Raw genomic sequence first — 17,301 nt, 5'->3', positions numbered from 1 at the left:
AATAATTTTGAACGGATCCATTTAAAATAAAATAACTATAAGCATTGGTGTAGAATATTGCCAAAAGACTAGGAAAATAAAATCACTACAACGTGATAAGGGTTCAATAATTGGACATGACGACCCCTATCGTGTTGTAATGATTTAGCAAAGTTTGCCAAATCACTACAGTGCAATAAGGGTCCAACAAGTGGACATAACGACCCCTATCACATTGTAGTGATTTGGCAAAGTTTCCAAATCAGTGCAACACTGGCCGAAAGCATTAGGAGAGAATTAGACTCCAAAGTTTCTAGATCACTACAACACTGATAGAAGCATTAGGTGCATAATGTTGCCAAAAGACTAGAAAAGAAAAGTCACTCTACAACGCAATAAGGGTCCAATAATTAGATATGATGACTGACCCCTATCACATTGTATAGTGGACTCAATTTTGGGTATTTTTTCACTAGTAGAGAGAAAGAGTTTGGACCAACAGGAAGAGAGTCCTAGGAAAACAAAGGCACTACAACGTGATAAGGGTCCAAGAATTGGACATGACTACCCCTATTGTATTGGAGTGATTTGGCAAAGTTTCTAAATCACTACAACATGATAAGGGTTCAATAATTGGACATGACGACTCCTATCAATGCTGTAGTGATTTGGTAAAGTTTGCCAAATCCCTACAACAGGATTAGGATCCAACAATTGGACATGACGACCCTTATTGCCTTGTAGTGATTTGGTAGAGTTTCCAAGTCACTAACAACACTAGCGGAAGCATTAGGAAAGAATTAGACTCTAAAGTTTCCAAATCACTACAGCACTGACAAAAGCATTAGGTGCATAATGTTGCCAAAAGACTAGGAAAAAAAAATCACTACAACGCGATAAGGTTCCAATAATTGGACATGATAATCCCTATCGCGTTGTAGTGATTTGCCAAAGTTTCCAAATCACTACAACACACGGAAGCATTGGACTCAATTTTGGGCCTTTTTTCTCTAGAGAGAGTAAGAGTTTGGGCCAACCAACAAGAAAAGAGCCCTAGGAAAATAAAATCACTACAATGCGATAAGGTTCTAACAATTGTACATGATGACCCCTATCGCGTCATTGTAATGGATTGGCAAAGTTTCCAAATCACTACAACGTGATAAGGGTTTAACAATTTGATATGATAACCCCTATCACGTTATAGTGATTCGGCAAAGTTTACCAAATTACTACAATGCGATAAGGGTCCAACAATTGGACATGATGGCCCCTATCGCGTTGTAGAGTGATTTGGAAAAGTTTTCAAATCACTACAACACTCATGGAAGCATTAAGTGAGAATTAGACTTTAAAGTTTCCAAATCACTACAATATCGACAAAAGCATTAGGTGCATAATGTTGCCAAAATAGTAGGAAAACAAAATCACTACAATACAATAAGGGTCCAACAATTGGACATGACAACCCCTATTGCATTGTAGTGATTTGGCAAAGTTTTCAAATCACTACAACACTGATGTAAAAGCATTAAAGGAGAATTGGACTTAATTTCGGGCCTTTTTTCTCCAGAGAGATAAATAATTTGGACCAACAAGAAGAGAGCCCTAGGAAAACAAAATCACTCACAATGCGATAAGGGTCCAACAATTGGACATGACGACCCCTACGTCGGATATTTTAGAGTTAGTCTGGAGTCTAATGTCTTTTGTGGTGTGAACACCCTCTTATTTAGGGTCAAAATACAAAGGCCTTGGTGCCTATAAAAGCATGTACTTGGGTCCTTCATTCACACAATGAGTATCATCTCTCTCTCTCTCACACACACACACACTCACACACACAAAACTATGAGGATGATATTTCATCCTCCATAGCTCCATGTGTAATTCTATGGATGCTAACATGGTATCAGAGCTTGGATTTAGATTATCATTGTCATCGTGTGTTTTCTTCAAGTGAAGTCTTGGTTTACATGCTACAACCGTCACCAACAAAAGCAATAGTTTCATCTTCGTGGCTCTACTTCAACTGTGTTTTCTTCACTTGTGCGAGCACCGCCATGCTCAACCGCCCCCAATCCCACCATGCTCAGCCACCCCAGAGCCCGCCCGCGCGGTGGCCCCAGTCAATGACCGGTGCCCCAGCCTGCCGAGCTATGGGCGGCGGTGCTACTTTGGAGGGTTCTGCCCCGCTGACTAGTCCCCCTCATACTGGGCAGCGTAAGTGCCCATAGCTCTGCCCACACAGCTGAGCCACCATCTGCTATGCTGCCACCACGCCCAAGCCCCCAATTGTGCCGCGGTTACTGGGCCCCCAACTACATCTGGCCCACTACGCCACCAGCCTCAGCCCCGTGGAACGCCTTCAGCAAGTTGAACAAAATGCCCCCACACAGTCCCAAGGTGCTCTTCATCAGCACAACAACAACAACAACAACACAACCCAAAAAAAAAAAAAAAAACGCAGCATGTTTTTTTTCAAAAAAATTAGAGATAAGCTATTTTTCATTTATTCATGCATTTCCATCAAAGCTCGTAACCTACTATTCACATGGACACCTTTGGGTGCCCGGCTTTTGAGCCCTTCTACATCGCATATGAAATCCATGTCTCCATAACACCCATCTTTTCCACCATGGGATCTTCTTCAACAACTTCTATGTTCATGAATGAGCTCCCGACTCAAGTATCCATCACGTGGCAAACGAAGACGCAAAAGGGTCTACACCAGCATCGAGGCCTTTGCTTCTAGATTTTCTATTTTTTATGATTCAAGGGTTCTTTGCTTGGGTAGTCCCCAACATCTGAGTTTTTGGATCCTTTTAGATTTTGTAATGCCTTATTTATTTTTGGATCCTTTTAGATTTTGTAATGCCTTATTTCTATAAAAGCCTCCTCTCGATCATACCCTTTTTGCCCTTGCTTGAGGTGGGGGGGGGGGGGGTTGTTTTGGTATGCCGATGTAGACTGTCTTTGTCATCTGAGGCAAACCTAACCTCTGAGTCTTTCACGAAGACCATGCTTGTTAAGCCTCCTTGAGCCATGCTTGCTAAGCCTCTGAGCCTTTTGTGCCACGCTCATTGGCCTTTGAGCCACGTTTACTAGCCTCTAGGTCTAAAGCAGGGAACACGTCTTGTGTCTTTACTTGTGTTGATGTATGGGACTATTGAAGGTAATGCATGCAATGCCACCATCACTCCAAAGGGGGGTTTGTTGGATATTTTAGAGTTAGTCTGGAGTCTAGTGTCTTTTATGGTGTGAACACCCTCTTATTTTGGGTCAAAAGTCAGAGGCCTTGGTGCCTATAAAAGCATGTACTTGGGTCCTTCATTTACACAATGAGTACCATTCAAGTTGTGCAATCTCTCTCTCTCTCTCTCTCTCTCTCTCTCTCTCTCACACACACACACACACACACACACACACACACCACTATGATGATGATATTTCATCCTCCATATCTCCATGTGTGATCGTGTGTATGTCAACACCCTATCGCGTTGCAATGATTTTGCAAAGTTTTCAAATCACTACAACACGATAAGGGTCCAACAATTGGACATATTGACCCCCATCACGTTATAGTGATTTGGAAAAGTTTGCCGAATCACTACAGCATGAGAAGGGTCCAAAAATTGAATATAATGACCCCTATCACATTGTAATGATTTAGCAAAGTTTCCAAATCACTACAACACTATGGCGGAAGCATTAGGGGAGAATTAGACTCCAAAGTTTCTAAATCACTACAACACTGGCAAAAGCATTAAGTGTATAATGTCGCCAAAAGACTAGGAAAACAAAATCACTACAACGTGATAAGGGTGCAACAATTGGAAATGGCAACCCCTATCGTATTTTAGTGATTTGGCAAAGTTTTTAAATCACTAACACACTCGCAAAAGCATTAGGGAGAATTGAACTCAATTTCGGGCCTTTTTTCTCTAGAGAGAGAAAGAGTTTGCAGCAACAAGAAGAGAGCCACCGTTAATCAAACTTTTGATGATTAGATATATTTCATATATTCCTTTTATAATATATTATTAAAAAATAAATATAAATTGCTTAATAAAATACTTAGACCACAGTTCATATTGTCACTTCTTTAATATATATGAAAACTAGAGTGTTGTCATCTCATTTGCTCATTTGGACTTTCTGCCCAATAATTCTGGAGATATGTCAAAGAAATCACTTTTACTAGTGAGAGATGTGTGTGAAAATAAAGTAGAATCACTACAAGGCGATTAGATGGTCACAATCTTATTGGATGTTCCAAATCACTTTGTAGTGACTTTCTCAATGGTGTCAAAGAAATGGTGTCATATTACATTATGGAGAACTTATGTGTGAAAATAAAGTAGAATCACTTCTATAAGTCGATTAGATGGTCACAATCTTGTTGGATATCCCAAATCGCTTTGTAGTGACTTTCTCAAGGGGGTGTCAAAGAAATGGTGTCATATTACATTATGGAGAACTTATGTATGAAAATAAAGTAGAATCACTACTACAAGGCGATTAGATGGTCACATTCTTGTTGGATGTCCCAAATCGCTCTATAGTGACTTTCTCAAGGGTGTCAAATAAATGGTGTTATATTACATTATGTATAACTTATGTGTGAAAATAAAGTAGAATCACTACAAGGTGATTAGATGGTCACAATCTTGATAGATGTCCCAACTCGCTTTGTATTGACTTTCTCAAGGGTGTCAAAAAAATGACCATAACTTTTGATCTCCGTAGCTCAGATTGATGAGCTATAAAAAGCAAAAGTGCTCAATTTTTCATGCTCTATTCAAATATGAATTCAAACTTAAATTAATAGGAATAAAAAGTTGGGAATCTATGTGTGAGAGGTTGGGGGCTCACTATCTTAGAGGAGGCCCCAACATGTTTTTTGATTAAGTACAAATATTTTATGCCTCAAAACCTATTAAACATTGCTAGGTTCTTACAAAAAAACCAAGAAACACACATCATCTTGATATTGAATAATTTTCTTAAATTTTCATATAGTCTCAGTGGCATGATCAGTAAGCCTCGTCAGTCATTCAAGGATGTAGAAGAAGTTTGAACTACATACCGGCATTAAAGGAAACTCAATCCCCTTTGTATCTCATATTCAACTTTGTAAAGAAGTAGTTGCCAAAACTAATGGATATGGTACTGAAGATGAGTGGATGAGATCCAACCACCTGGAAAGCTTTCAAGAAGAAATTTGCAGAGGTTTGAACTTTGTGTCTTAGTTGTAGAAGAATTTTTCTAAAACCTTCTCATTCCAATGGGCCTTCTACATTAGAAGATCCTATTAGTCGCCAACTAGGAAAATTTAGATGGTTGTTGGGTTGAGGGATCAGGTGGGTTATTTGATCCTTTGACCCATATATCAACATGTTATATCTCCCTAATGCCCTAGCCTGTTGCATTACATAAGGATTGACCTTAGAAGCCTCTGAGCATACTCATCATCCAGGTTCACATGTATAAATCGTTGATGTTCTACAAACCATAAAACAATATGAAATTGTAATTAACTCCTTTCTTTGTGAAAATATAAGTGTAGTAAAACATTATCATTAATTTCAGACACTTGCATTTCAAATAATATAAAATCAATGCCCTCTAAACATATCCATACCTCCATTGAGCATTGTAGCACAATAGTTATTGATGCAACAATGCTTCCTAGTGGGGCAGTAGTAGAGGAATTGGGTATAGAAAATCAATGAAGGCAAATATGACTTTTTGGTTCCATTTAAGGGTACTTAAAATCAAATCTCTATTCATTGTTGTCCATGCATAAATAGAATGTGAGGAAAGAGGAGATTCGAAAGCTTAGAGGCTAGCTTGAGAGATTCAGGTGTAAGCTTAGAGGCATTCTTGAGAGATTGAAGATTTGAAATAGAGGAAAATTAAAATGGAAGCTAGGCCAAAAGAGTGGCTGAGGAAAACTCGCCCCCAACAACTACTACCATAACTTCATGAAAATGCACTAGAATAGAACTTAAGCGTGTTTATATGCAATGGATAAAAATTTTAAAATAATAAGCTTGCTTCAAGATATATTCAAGTTTTTTTTTTAAACACCACTTTTTTCAATCGACATCTTTCAATTCCATGTTGTACTTGAAGTTACATAGTTACTTATGTCAAAAGTATTATCGTACTTGTTTTCTTACTTTATAGAGTACTAGCTTTTCACATTTATGAATTTTAACTCACAGTGGTTGAAGGTACGTGGAATTCAAGCACATTAGAATAAAATAAGCATTGAATCCCTTTAGAAAATATAGAAAAGGTGAATTTAGATTCTAAAAAAAGAGAGAGAAACCCAATATAATAATACTCTTTTTTCACTTTTCCTAGACTTTAGGAAGAGAGAGAAAGCCCTTAAAGGGCCCATTTGGATCCCATATTTCCCCTAATGGGAGACTCAAGTCCCAGGGATGGAGCCATATGAACACATATAAGATGTGGGAATAACAAAAGGATTAGATTGTTGATGATGATTTGTATTCATTATCTTATGTACATACAAATTGTAAGAATTTTTAGGTGGAGATGGCCCCCCATTTGAGGGATGGACACTGTTCCATCCCTTAGATTGTATTAATTGTCTTATGTGGATACAAATTGTAATAATTTTCAGGTGGGGATGGCCTCTCATCTAAGGAATGGAAACTATTCCCAATGTGGGATGGCAATCCAATGATCCCACTAACTTGCTCAACTCGCTCGATGAAGGAAAGATGAGGAGTTGAGGGACTTTGACCTACCCCCTCCTTGGGTCCCCACATGAGGTGACCAAGACTAGGTCTCATGATGTGGACCTCAAAAAGGTCATGACTCAAGACTCTTACAAAAGTCTAAAAGTGGTGTAATTCAAAAATCCTAGGGTACATTTAGGTATTGGACCCATGGGTGTACCAAGGTATCTAGAGATGATCGAGTATGGGCAAATAATAGTCTTGTAGAATTATGAGGACTTAGGAATTAGGTTAAGAAAAATTTAATTGGAAATGGATGTTTGGAAATTACATGCTTGTCTTACAATTAAATCCATCCCTACTAGGACCAAGTGATTGGGTGGTGGAGGCTGGATCACAGGGTTCATAACTAAGGTTGGATCTAGGCTCGAGTCTCCTTCCCCCAACGAAAGTGGTGAATAGTGAAACTAGGATTTGTATTCTATTAATTAACTAAAAGTTTTTAACTGGCCAAAATCTGATAATGCTTTGTTAAGCCCCCCTTGGATTTGGATGAATGTTCATTCAAATCCCAAGATGGAGGCATCGAGTGAGGACTGTTCTAAAAGGGGGAAGCTAGGATGGGCCATGCAAAGGGCAAGAAGGTTCTTTAACATGAGCACTTGCTTTGAATTGTTAAGAGGACACCTTCCAATCATAGAACCTATGGAGCCTTAGAGTAAGAACTAAAGGGCTAAGGCCTTCACCAAACCTGTTTGACCATTCTCAACAACCACTTTGACGAGCCTTGAAATGTGTACAAGGAGGAATTCTTCATACACAACCCCTCTTAATCCCATCACAAGGCTCCAAAAACCATGGTCAATAGCCAGGGAAACATCCAAGGCTGCTAGTCCCAAAAAAGGCTAATGAAACAGAACCAAAGGTCTAAAAGAAGAAGACCTTGAAGAGCACGCAAAAATCTAATGCACAATTAGTTGTAAAAGATAATGATGCCGCATGACTGTTGAAAATGATTTAGTAAGGGCTCTGAAGCTACCTCCTTTTGCAGAGATAGCGAGTGATCTTCCACATATGAGTTATAAAGGACAACCATGGTATGACTATTGAAAGTGGTTTGAAGAACGAGACTTCTAAATCTTCCTCCTTTGTAGAGAAAGTCGAGTGATATATATCCCACTTAAACCAAGTCTTCCCAAAGGAAATAATTGGGCCATTGATTATAAAAACCTTCCAAACTCAAGGCATACCACCCCAACCTTCCAAACTCAAGGAGTACCCCAACCTTGTCTTGGAGAAAGAAAGAATGAAAAAGACCAAGAGAGCTTGCGACGAGGAGGTTGTAGGCTATTAGAGCCTATACTTGAGCAAGTAGTTGAAGGCTATCAATCCTCCTTCTTACTCATGGGTGAGGTCTTTTGGCAATAATTAATGGTTTAGGTTCTTCACCTAGGCCAATGAGGTTTACTTCTTTGACCTTGACGGGGTTATCTCATAAGAGGCATGAGTTATCTGCCCATGTGTTTTTGAGCCTTCTTGCTATGTATCACTCTATCCCCAATAGTGTAGGACTTAAAGTACTTAGGCACTTACCTTAAATTTCCCTCTTGAGGCTCAGTGAGCTCTTTGAGTTTTTCTTTCTTCTCTACCTTAGCCTTGACTTTATTGAGCTCGAAAGAGCTTGGCTTGCTCGAAGCTCATGGGCTTCTTGTCACCTTCATTGCCCATTGTCTTGGTCTAAAGGGTGATCTTTTTTAGGTCATATTCCCATTGTTTGGTCAAGATATCATGTAACCACAATTTAGTGAAGCCAATGATGATATATCTCCATAGGTATCTGGTGTAGGTATCATGCAACCTCAATGTAGTGAAGCCAATGAAGATCCATCTCCATAGGGAGAAGATACTTCTTAGCTTTCTAATCAGTTTTCTCTTTCTTAGTTGGGTGAATTTGGGCGATGTAGAAGTTGATCCTTCCATGGAGGCGTCAAAACCTTGCTCTAAGCTTTTGTGGAAGAGATTCCGCTGTTGCCAAGAAATATCAGTTTCATCAGCCTCTAGTCTTGGTTCTCATCTTCACTATCCCCAAGTCTCCCAACAATCCTTGGTAATTATGATGACATTAGCACCATTATGCAAGATCACGAAGACATTAGCTTGTCCTTTGGTAACACGACATTCATTTTCATTTTCATTTTCTCACTTTTAAAGTAGTGCCCCAACTTGGTCATGGGAACTTTTGGCTATCCTTTAGTTTTGGTTATGAAGGGAGGGAGGGCCGCAACGTGGCATAGCTCATCCTCCTCCTCTTTAGGTTTAGGTTTAGGTTTAGCTATGTGGGCTCTTAGAAGAGAGAGAGAGAGAGAGGGTTGGAAAATACCAGTATAAATCGTTTATTCCTCTCATTATATGTAGATATGAAAGGATTAAATTCACAACTAAAAGGGTGCAGTCAATTATAAAAGTATTAAATTAAAGGGAGATCAAACCCAAGACTATGTACAAATGGTGTTAAAGCTCTGCAAAATATTAGAAGTGCACACCACATTGAATCTCAAAGCTCACATTTTCAAGGGTTATTTTTATACACTCCAGAAGTTCATGAAATAGTACATCAAGCCATTAGTGCACTTAACGTAGTTGAGGTGTTTTTTTGTGATGCTTATTAAGTTAACAATTCATGCAAAGAGAGTATTTTTGTGATACGCATAGGTGTGTACATAGTGAGTAACAATAATGCCAAAAGACATATAACCTTGTTTCTAGAATAACTAGAAATGGAAGAAATTTCCCATTAGATAATGAATATTTATACATTGAACACCATTCTGAGAGCTTCTCATTGAGTTATAGTGTATGAATGCCTACTCAATGGTAGAAAACTATGATAGTGATAGAATAATAGAAAATAATAGCTCCTTCAAGTATAGCCAAGATCACTCCTATTTTCTTGATTTTGAGGCATCGACATGCACATGAAAAATGACATCCCATCTAAAAAAGCTTTAAAATAGGTAGCCTTTTCCATTAAGGTCTAAAAATTATTTTCTTCTTCTTCCCCCCATTTGACCTTAGCATCCAACTTTGACATTCATATAGTGAAATAGAGCTATTCATGCAAATCCATCAATGAATCCTTTATAAAACCTCACATACTCCACAATAGAAGAACAAACATGTGTTCGGATTTGAGGGGTCTACATGTCTTTATAATAGCATGAATTCCCTATCAACAACAAATGATATGACCAAGCAATTCTAACTTACAAGACACTTGTCTGGGTTTTTAAAAAAACCTCCTTTCCATGTATCTTTAAAAGATAGCTCTCAAACATACTAAATGCTTTATCATAGCTAAAAATGTTGTTAAATCATCCAAGAAAATAGTCATAAAGTTGTGTAATAAATGAGCAAAAGATTCCATCAAACATCTCTAGAAAGTTACTGGAGCAGTACATAGTCAAAATGGCATCACACTATAAATGGTCCCCACTTAGTATGAAAGTATATTTCTTTTTGTCTTCACGTGTAATAATGAGTTGTTTGTATCCACAATAGCCATCCATGTAAAGGAAAAAGGGTCCTTAACTGTCTATGCATTCAACTTCATGTTATCTACACTCACCCTCAACTTTCCCTTCTTCTTGGGTACCACAGTTATTGGAAGCAACCAACCATTTCTTGTGACTTGTGTGTAATGAATCCTACTTTCAAAAACTATCAATTTATTTTTGGACTTTCTTTGCTTAGTTTGGATTCATTTGATACCTTTGCATCCTAATAGGTCTTGCACATTTGGCACTAGTAATATCTTGCACATTTGGCACTAGTAATATCTTGTATTAGCATAATACTAGATCTACCCCTTTGAGATATGTGTGCTCCTAGGTAAACACATATTTGAATTCATGGAATCATGCTTCCAATTCTTTGAAAAATTCCATAGGTAGTTTTACATTCACTCTTTTTGTCTTCATAGCCTAGATTCATTTCCCACTTTTGTCGGCCTTTAGTTTCTTTTCCTCTTTCTTGTTTTAAATTTTTTACGTGATTTTTTTATTTCCTTCATGCTTTTCTTAGAAATTTGTAGGAAAAAACTTTTTCTACTCATCTTGGGTTTCCTAGTCAAGGATTGTATGTTTATCTCTCTAATTAGAATGATATTATAGGACTCTTCCTTTCTAAATCTTGTATTATATCCTAGTCTAGGCCACTTTTGGTTTCCAAAAATTTTTCACACTTTGAGGTTTTGCTTTACTTATGCATGTATCTTCTACTTCCACATCTTACAATATGTAAGTCTATACATAACACTTACTAAAATGAGCTAATATTCTTTCTACTTTATGAAAAAATCTGGTTACTCTTAGACAAGGTCTTCTTCCTAGCAAAAAATCATATGTTTAAAGGAGAGATGAAGCAGGTCAAAGATGACTTTGGAGGTTCCTATGCTTTCACAATGATCCATAAGCAACAAATCATATGTTTAATGATCCATTGATAATATTGTAAAATAATCCAAACATAAAGCCCAAGGTTCAAAGGTTATTATCCATGTAACTTTAGAATTGTAAAAGGCACAAGAATCTATCCAAAGAGGTGAAAAGAGGGGACGCTTCTCTGTAGAGAATCAAGGAGAAAAATGAGGGCAGTGCCCACCTACATTCACTCCACCTCTCCTGCTCCACATTCCTCTCCATATCTCCTAAAATCAAGCCACCTCTCCTATATTCAAGGATGTACTCTTGGCCTATAAAAAGGCACCTTTGGGAATGAGAAATCAATTCATGTGTTTTGATTCATACCCTCTTCACACTTGTGTGATTAGCTTAATCTCATCTTAATCATATTTTTAATCATCCACTAGTAATGGCATACATATGCTTTGATCCACCAGAAATACATCATTATTTCCATTAACTTGAGGAGGCAGCCAACAACAATGTGGAGGAGAGGAGGTGAGTTAGAGATGGTGATCATCACTGAGCTCCGGACAACAAATCAGGACATCCAAAGCAAGCTGCAGATTAGGCAACTCAGTTAGGGGCGTATTTTTTCGGCGAGCATTTTTGAGCGAGTGCTTTTTGGTGTTGAGGTAAGTAGTTTCTCTCTCTACACTTCTTGTATCTATCTACTCCTCTCCCTCTACTATCACACCTACGAGATGTTGATGACTACACACCATGGGCCACTATCATTGCAACTCATTTACAAAGACATCATATTATGATCTAAAACTTCCAAAGCAAATTTATAAGACCACAACATTACATGATGACAAACACCTACAAGATGTTGAACACACGCAACAATACATGAAAGCACATGTGTACGCAATATTCTTTACGTCCATGGGCCACTATCATTGCAACTCATGTGTACGCAATATTCTTTACGTCCATGGGCCACTATCATTGCAACTCATTTACAAAGATACCATATTATGATCTAAAACTTGGATTGTATTCCAAAGAAAATCAACATTACATGATAAACTCTCATGGTAAGATGAAGAATAACCAGATATCTGTGAAGAAGACAGAGAGGTTCTGCAAGCAGGCAGCAGCTGGATTCTAGCCCATAGATACAAATATCTACTAAACTATTCTTTCATTATTTGAATTACCAAGCAACACATGCTGATGCATAAATAATTTTTGATATAATTCAACCCCAAGATAATAGGGTGGTTTAGGATGTGATCCATAGGAAGCAGACACGTACTGGCAAAATAAAAGGTCATCCCACATTAGGGCCAAAAGGTAAAAAAAGGTCTTTTCTTTAATTTTTCATTAAGGAATTGACAAATAACAAGTTGCCACATGCACAAAAATATGACATTCTTGTCTCCTCTATCTTGCAGGTTTTGGGTTTATTTTCAAATTCAAAATGGCCATCTTTCTTTAATTTAGCCAAAATACACTGAATTTAACAAGGTGAAGTCGTCAGTTTCAAGGGTGGAATAAATCTCCTTTTGCATGAGGTTCAAAAACCAAGGTGCATTAACTATCCCTTTTTGGCAATTTGAATTCCTCTCACATTAAAATACCCTCCATTTCTCTCAAACACTATTTTCGCTATTTTTCTTCTACTCTTCAAGCTTTAATGGCTTCTTCTCGATGCCCTACTCACACTATTACTTCTTGTATATTTCATAACATAAGAGAAGATGGGATTTGGAAGCCATTGACTTTGAATGTCAATGATTGGGTAACAATGGTTCCATCTTGTAAGGGCTCTTACAGAGTGAAGAGAACTAAACGAGAGGACATTAGAAACCATTGGAAAGACCACATCACTGCATTCAAGGTGACAAAACATGGATGGTTTGCAAAAGTTCAACATGTTGACACGGCCAAGGATATGTTCTTGAACCCTGCAGTGCACCCATCTATGCATTCACATTGTAAGTTTTGTGATGCAATCTAATAATGTGGAGTTTTTAATATGTATTGTTATTGCCTATAGCAAATAGTAAACATGTAGCTATTTGATTTCTAGAGGTGTTTCCATCATGTGTTGAATGTAGCCTGTGGAGAGCTTAAGTGGCACATTTCAAGACATTCATAAAAGAAATTTCTAGACGTGTTTCCATCAACATGTGTTGAATGTAGCCTGTGGAGAGCTTAAGTGGCACATTTCAAGCCATTCATAAAAGAAATTTCTAGACGTGTTTCCATTAACATGTGTTGCATTCACATTGTAAGTTTTGTGATGCAATCTAATAATGTGGAGTTTTTAATATGTATTGTTATTGCCTATAGCAAATAGTAAACATGTAGCTATTTGATTTCTAGACGTGTTTCCATCAACATGTGCTGAATGTAGCCTGTGGAGAGCTTAAGTGGCACATTTCAAGCCATTCATAAAAGAATTTTCTAGACGTGTTTCCATCAACATTTCAAGCCATTCATAAAAGAAATTTCTAGACGTGTTTTTAATATGTATTGTTATTGCCTATAGCAAATAGTAAACATGTAGCTATTTGATTTCTAGACGTGTTTCCATCAACATGTGTTGAATGTAGCCTGTGGTGGGGAGAGCTTAAGTGACACATTTCAAGCCATTCATAAAAGAAATTTTAGATATTCTATATCCTGAACAACCATCATTTTTTTCAGCAAGAATGGTTTGTTTGTTTACTTTGAACAATATAAAGTTCTATCTAGAGCAGGTTCATATGGAGAGCTTGAAAATCTACCCATTCCTCTTTTGAATTCACTCAATTGGGAGATCTCATATAAATCAACAGTTTTAAGCTTTAAAACCAAAATTTCACATGACGTCCAGAAGGCAATGACACTAGGAAGGATCTCAAGGAGAATAATGCTCTCATGGTTTGTTCCTCTTTATGTGTTTGTTGCTTGTTTCAAGTCCTTGGTGTTGTAAAGAACAAAGAATATGTTGCTGAATAGAAGGTTGGCTGAACAAGATTTGGACTCTTGGAGACATGTGAAAATCAAGGGAAAGCTTTCATCTATAAGGTGCAAGTCGAGTCCCAATTCATTGTACCTCTCCTACCAAATAGCCCATCAATCCTTGGTTTTAGGGTATGATTATAGGAGGTGGAGGCAAAGTCTTGGCAGTTGGATCCCCCTTGACTCTGAAGAAAATTGTCCAAAGTTTGAAATAGAGATCAAGGTTTCCCCTTTTCAAGAACCTAGAAAGCTTGTTGTTAATGCTAACTCGACCTTAAAATATATTAGAGATTCACTTGAGTTTATTTATTGTACAAACTCTGACTATAGGTTCAAGATCAATGATGCTGCCATTGGAAAGAGGGTTGAATAATCAACCTCTTGTATCAAATGTATGCCCCCAAATACTATTGCCTTTGAGCCATTAGTAATAATGAGAAGAAATGAAGAGAATTGATGAATACAAACATGTTTTTTCTCAACTTAAACATGTATTTATGTGTCTTAAGATTCAAGTGTTATCTTAATTATGTTATTTGATAGAAAATGGTAAAGAGTGACAAGGAAGCATCACACAATTTTCTTTTCACAAAAAGATGTTTTCTATTCTCATAACAAGATGTTACATTGGGATAAACTCAAAAGAGCTCTATAAAATGGAAATATTTTACATTGGGATAAACTCAAAAAGGTTCCATAGGGAGCATGTGTAATGGGCTCCTCAAATAGACAAAAATCATTGGGCCGCCTCAGTTTGTTAGGCTACAGTTGTGGAATTTTGGGCCACTTCAGATGAAGGCTCTACAACTGGGGCATTTGCAGGCTCTTCAACCTGTGTATCTACAACTTTGCATGTTTGAGCCCCCCCTCCACCTGTCCATCATCTTCAATGGCTCTAAAATTCACTTGCCTTCTAGCACACTTAGAGCTTTCCTGGCCTCTGATATATTCTTCTTACTTCTCTTAGAGGAAGTCTTTTTTAAATTAGAGAACTTCAGAGGTACACCTTTGTCCTTTGGAGTGTGCTTGGAGGAGGGCTTCTTGGGTGAATTCTGGCTCTGGGAATGACCATGCTTTTGGGGAGGATACATGGCCATCCCCTTGTTGCTACCTTTCTTCTTTAGCTTCTTTGCTCTTTATGCATCTTCTCTTTTTGTTGTGGAAATGGGGAATCTAGGTCATAGGGGGTAATTGCTTTCTCAAGAATGCAAGAAATGCATTTCTTCCTGATCCACCAAACCCATGAATCAAGGTAGTCATGCATCTAGAAAGTGCAAAGTTTTTTTAAAATTAGAAACTGAAATTAAAGCCAAATTGAAGAGCCAAATTGAAGAGCACAAAGGTAGTAGATACTTACAATTAATGTAGTCATTATGTATTTCATTTCAATAAATCTCCAAGCATTAGCAATAACTCTCCATCCATAATATGTGAAGCCTGGCTGAATAGGTACCTATAAAACAAACATTTCTTGAATAACAGAATCATGGTGAAACAAAGGAAATGGGAATAGTTGGAAATAATCTTACCAGTTGACTTAAATACGTAAAAGGATTCTCACTTTGGAGATCTTCATATTTCTTTTCCAAAAATGCAATGATAGCTTTGCATGAGCTAAAATTTGTAAAAATGACATTATTTGACATAACAATGTAAAATTTTAATAAATTAATGATAAAATTAATAATATGACTCACAGTTTGCTTTACCCATGAATTCCCCTTAGAGAATTCATAAATATGGCCTGTCTTCCAAGAAGGTCAAATAAAATAAGGCTTCAGTGATGATGACCACTACAAAGAAAAATGCATGATAAGAAAAGTATAATCTAAAGCCTTTAATAAAAGCTTGGCCACGAAAAATGAGCAAACCTTTCATTATAAGGCAATATAATTATATTACACAATAGCACATCCAACCTACTAAAGAAATGCTCCAATTTACTATCAGAGTCTTTCAAAAAATTAAAACTGACTAGAGGATCTAATACAAACAAGTTATCTGACATTTCCTTTGGCAAAATTGTGATAATGGCTCTAAAACAAAACAATTTACTATCACGAAACAAGTTATCTGATATTTCCTTTCTATTTCCTCTTTCAAGATCTCATCTTCTGAAAGCATTGTTCTTTCATGTGTCTCCTACTTCTCATGCTCTTTCTTAGCCTTTACATCTTCAGCTTTTCTTATCTGGTATAAATGAGTGACATCCTCAACCTGGATAGGCTTCTCCTTGACATGCCTTGCAGGTGGGATGTTGAGGATATCAAAGGCCTTCTTATCAGAAGTTGGGATAGGTTGTAAGAATTTTTCAAATCTATACCTGATCCTGCTGACCACAATAAAATCTGTATTCATCAAAGTCACCATGTAGGCATGGGTAGTTGCAATATAGATATCATTCATATGATGAGGAAATCTTTAGAAGCCTCTTGTAGACAAGCAATAGCAGAAAAATACCATCTGACAAACTCAAACACCTCTGACTTCATTTGCCTATAGAGCCTGTCTGAAACTTACCTTATGAGCCTCATGAAAGATGCCCATGGGCTGACAAGGTTGGCATGGGCAGTTGCAATATAGCTATCATTCATAAAGTCTATGAGAAAATCTTTAGAAGCCTCTTGTAGACAAGCAATAGTAGAAAAATACCATCTGACAAACTCAAACACCTTTGACTTCATTTGCCTATAGAGCCTGTCTGAAACTTGCCTTATGAGCCTCATGAAAGGTGCCCATGGGATGACAAGGTTGGTGGATTTCTGAGCTTTTCTTATCTCCCTAAGATATTTGAGCTGGTAGTGAAGCCTAGACTTGACTTTCTTCCTCTGCATTGCAGCTTGATTGTTCGTTGCTTTCTTCCCAAATGATAAGTTGGGGCTTGTGCCAACATTTCTCATAGTTTTCTTCGTTCTTGCCATGAAAAAGTGATGGGAAAATGAATTTACAAACAAACCAAACGGTGCAAAATAGCAGGTTTAGAAGTGAAAGAAGGGCTTATATTTCGCTATTTTGTTGACGGTGGATAAAAAACAGAACAAATGGGCCAGTTTCCAAATGGTGCGAGAAATGGGTGTTGGAGCAAATATGAGCACTCGATTTCATGCTGTTTTTGGTAAGAGCAAGAAATGAGGGTAAAATTGAGCAATGAGCATAAAGAAGGCTTTGTGGGCAAATAGTGAAGCGTG

General features: G+C 37.5%; 1 pseudogene; it reads right to left on the bottom strand.

The window, feature by feature from the left end:
• LOC147606949 (uncharacterized) overlaps positions 1 to 17,013 on the bottom strand; it is a 35,484-nt pseudogene extending 18,471 nt beyond the window's left edge.
• Between the last annotated feature and the right edge of the window lie 288 nt (positions 17,014 to 17,301).

This window comes from Cibotium barometz, chromosome 56 (assembly GCF_041138505.1).
Source record: "Cibotium barometz isolate CiBa-2024 chromosome 56, ASM4113850v1, whole genome shotgun sequence".
In the NCBI taxonomy this organism is placed as follows: Eukaryota; Viridiplantae; Streptophyta; class Polypodiopsida; order Cyatheales; family Cibotiaceae; genus Cibotium; species Cibotium barometz.
This window is presented reverse-complemented; position numbering and strand designations above follow the sequence as displayed.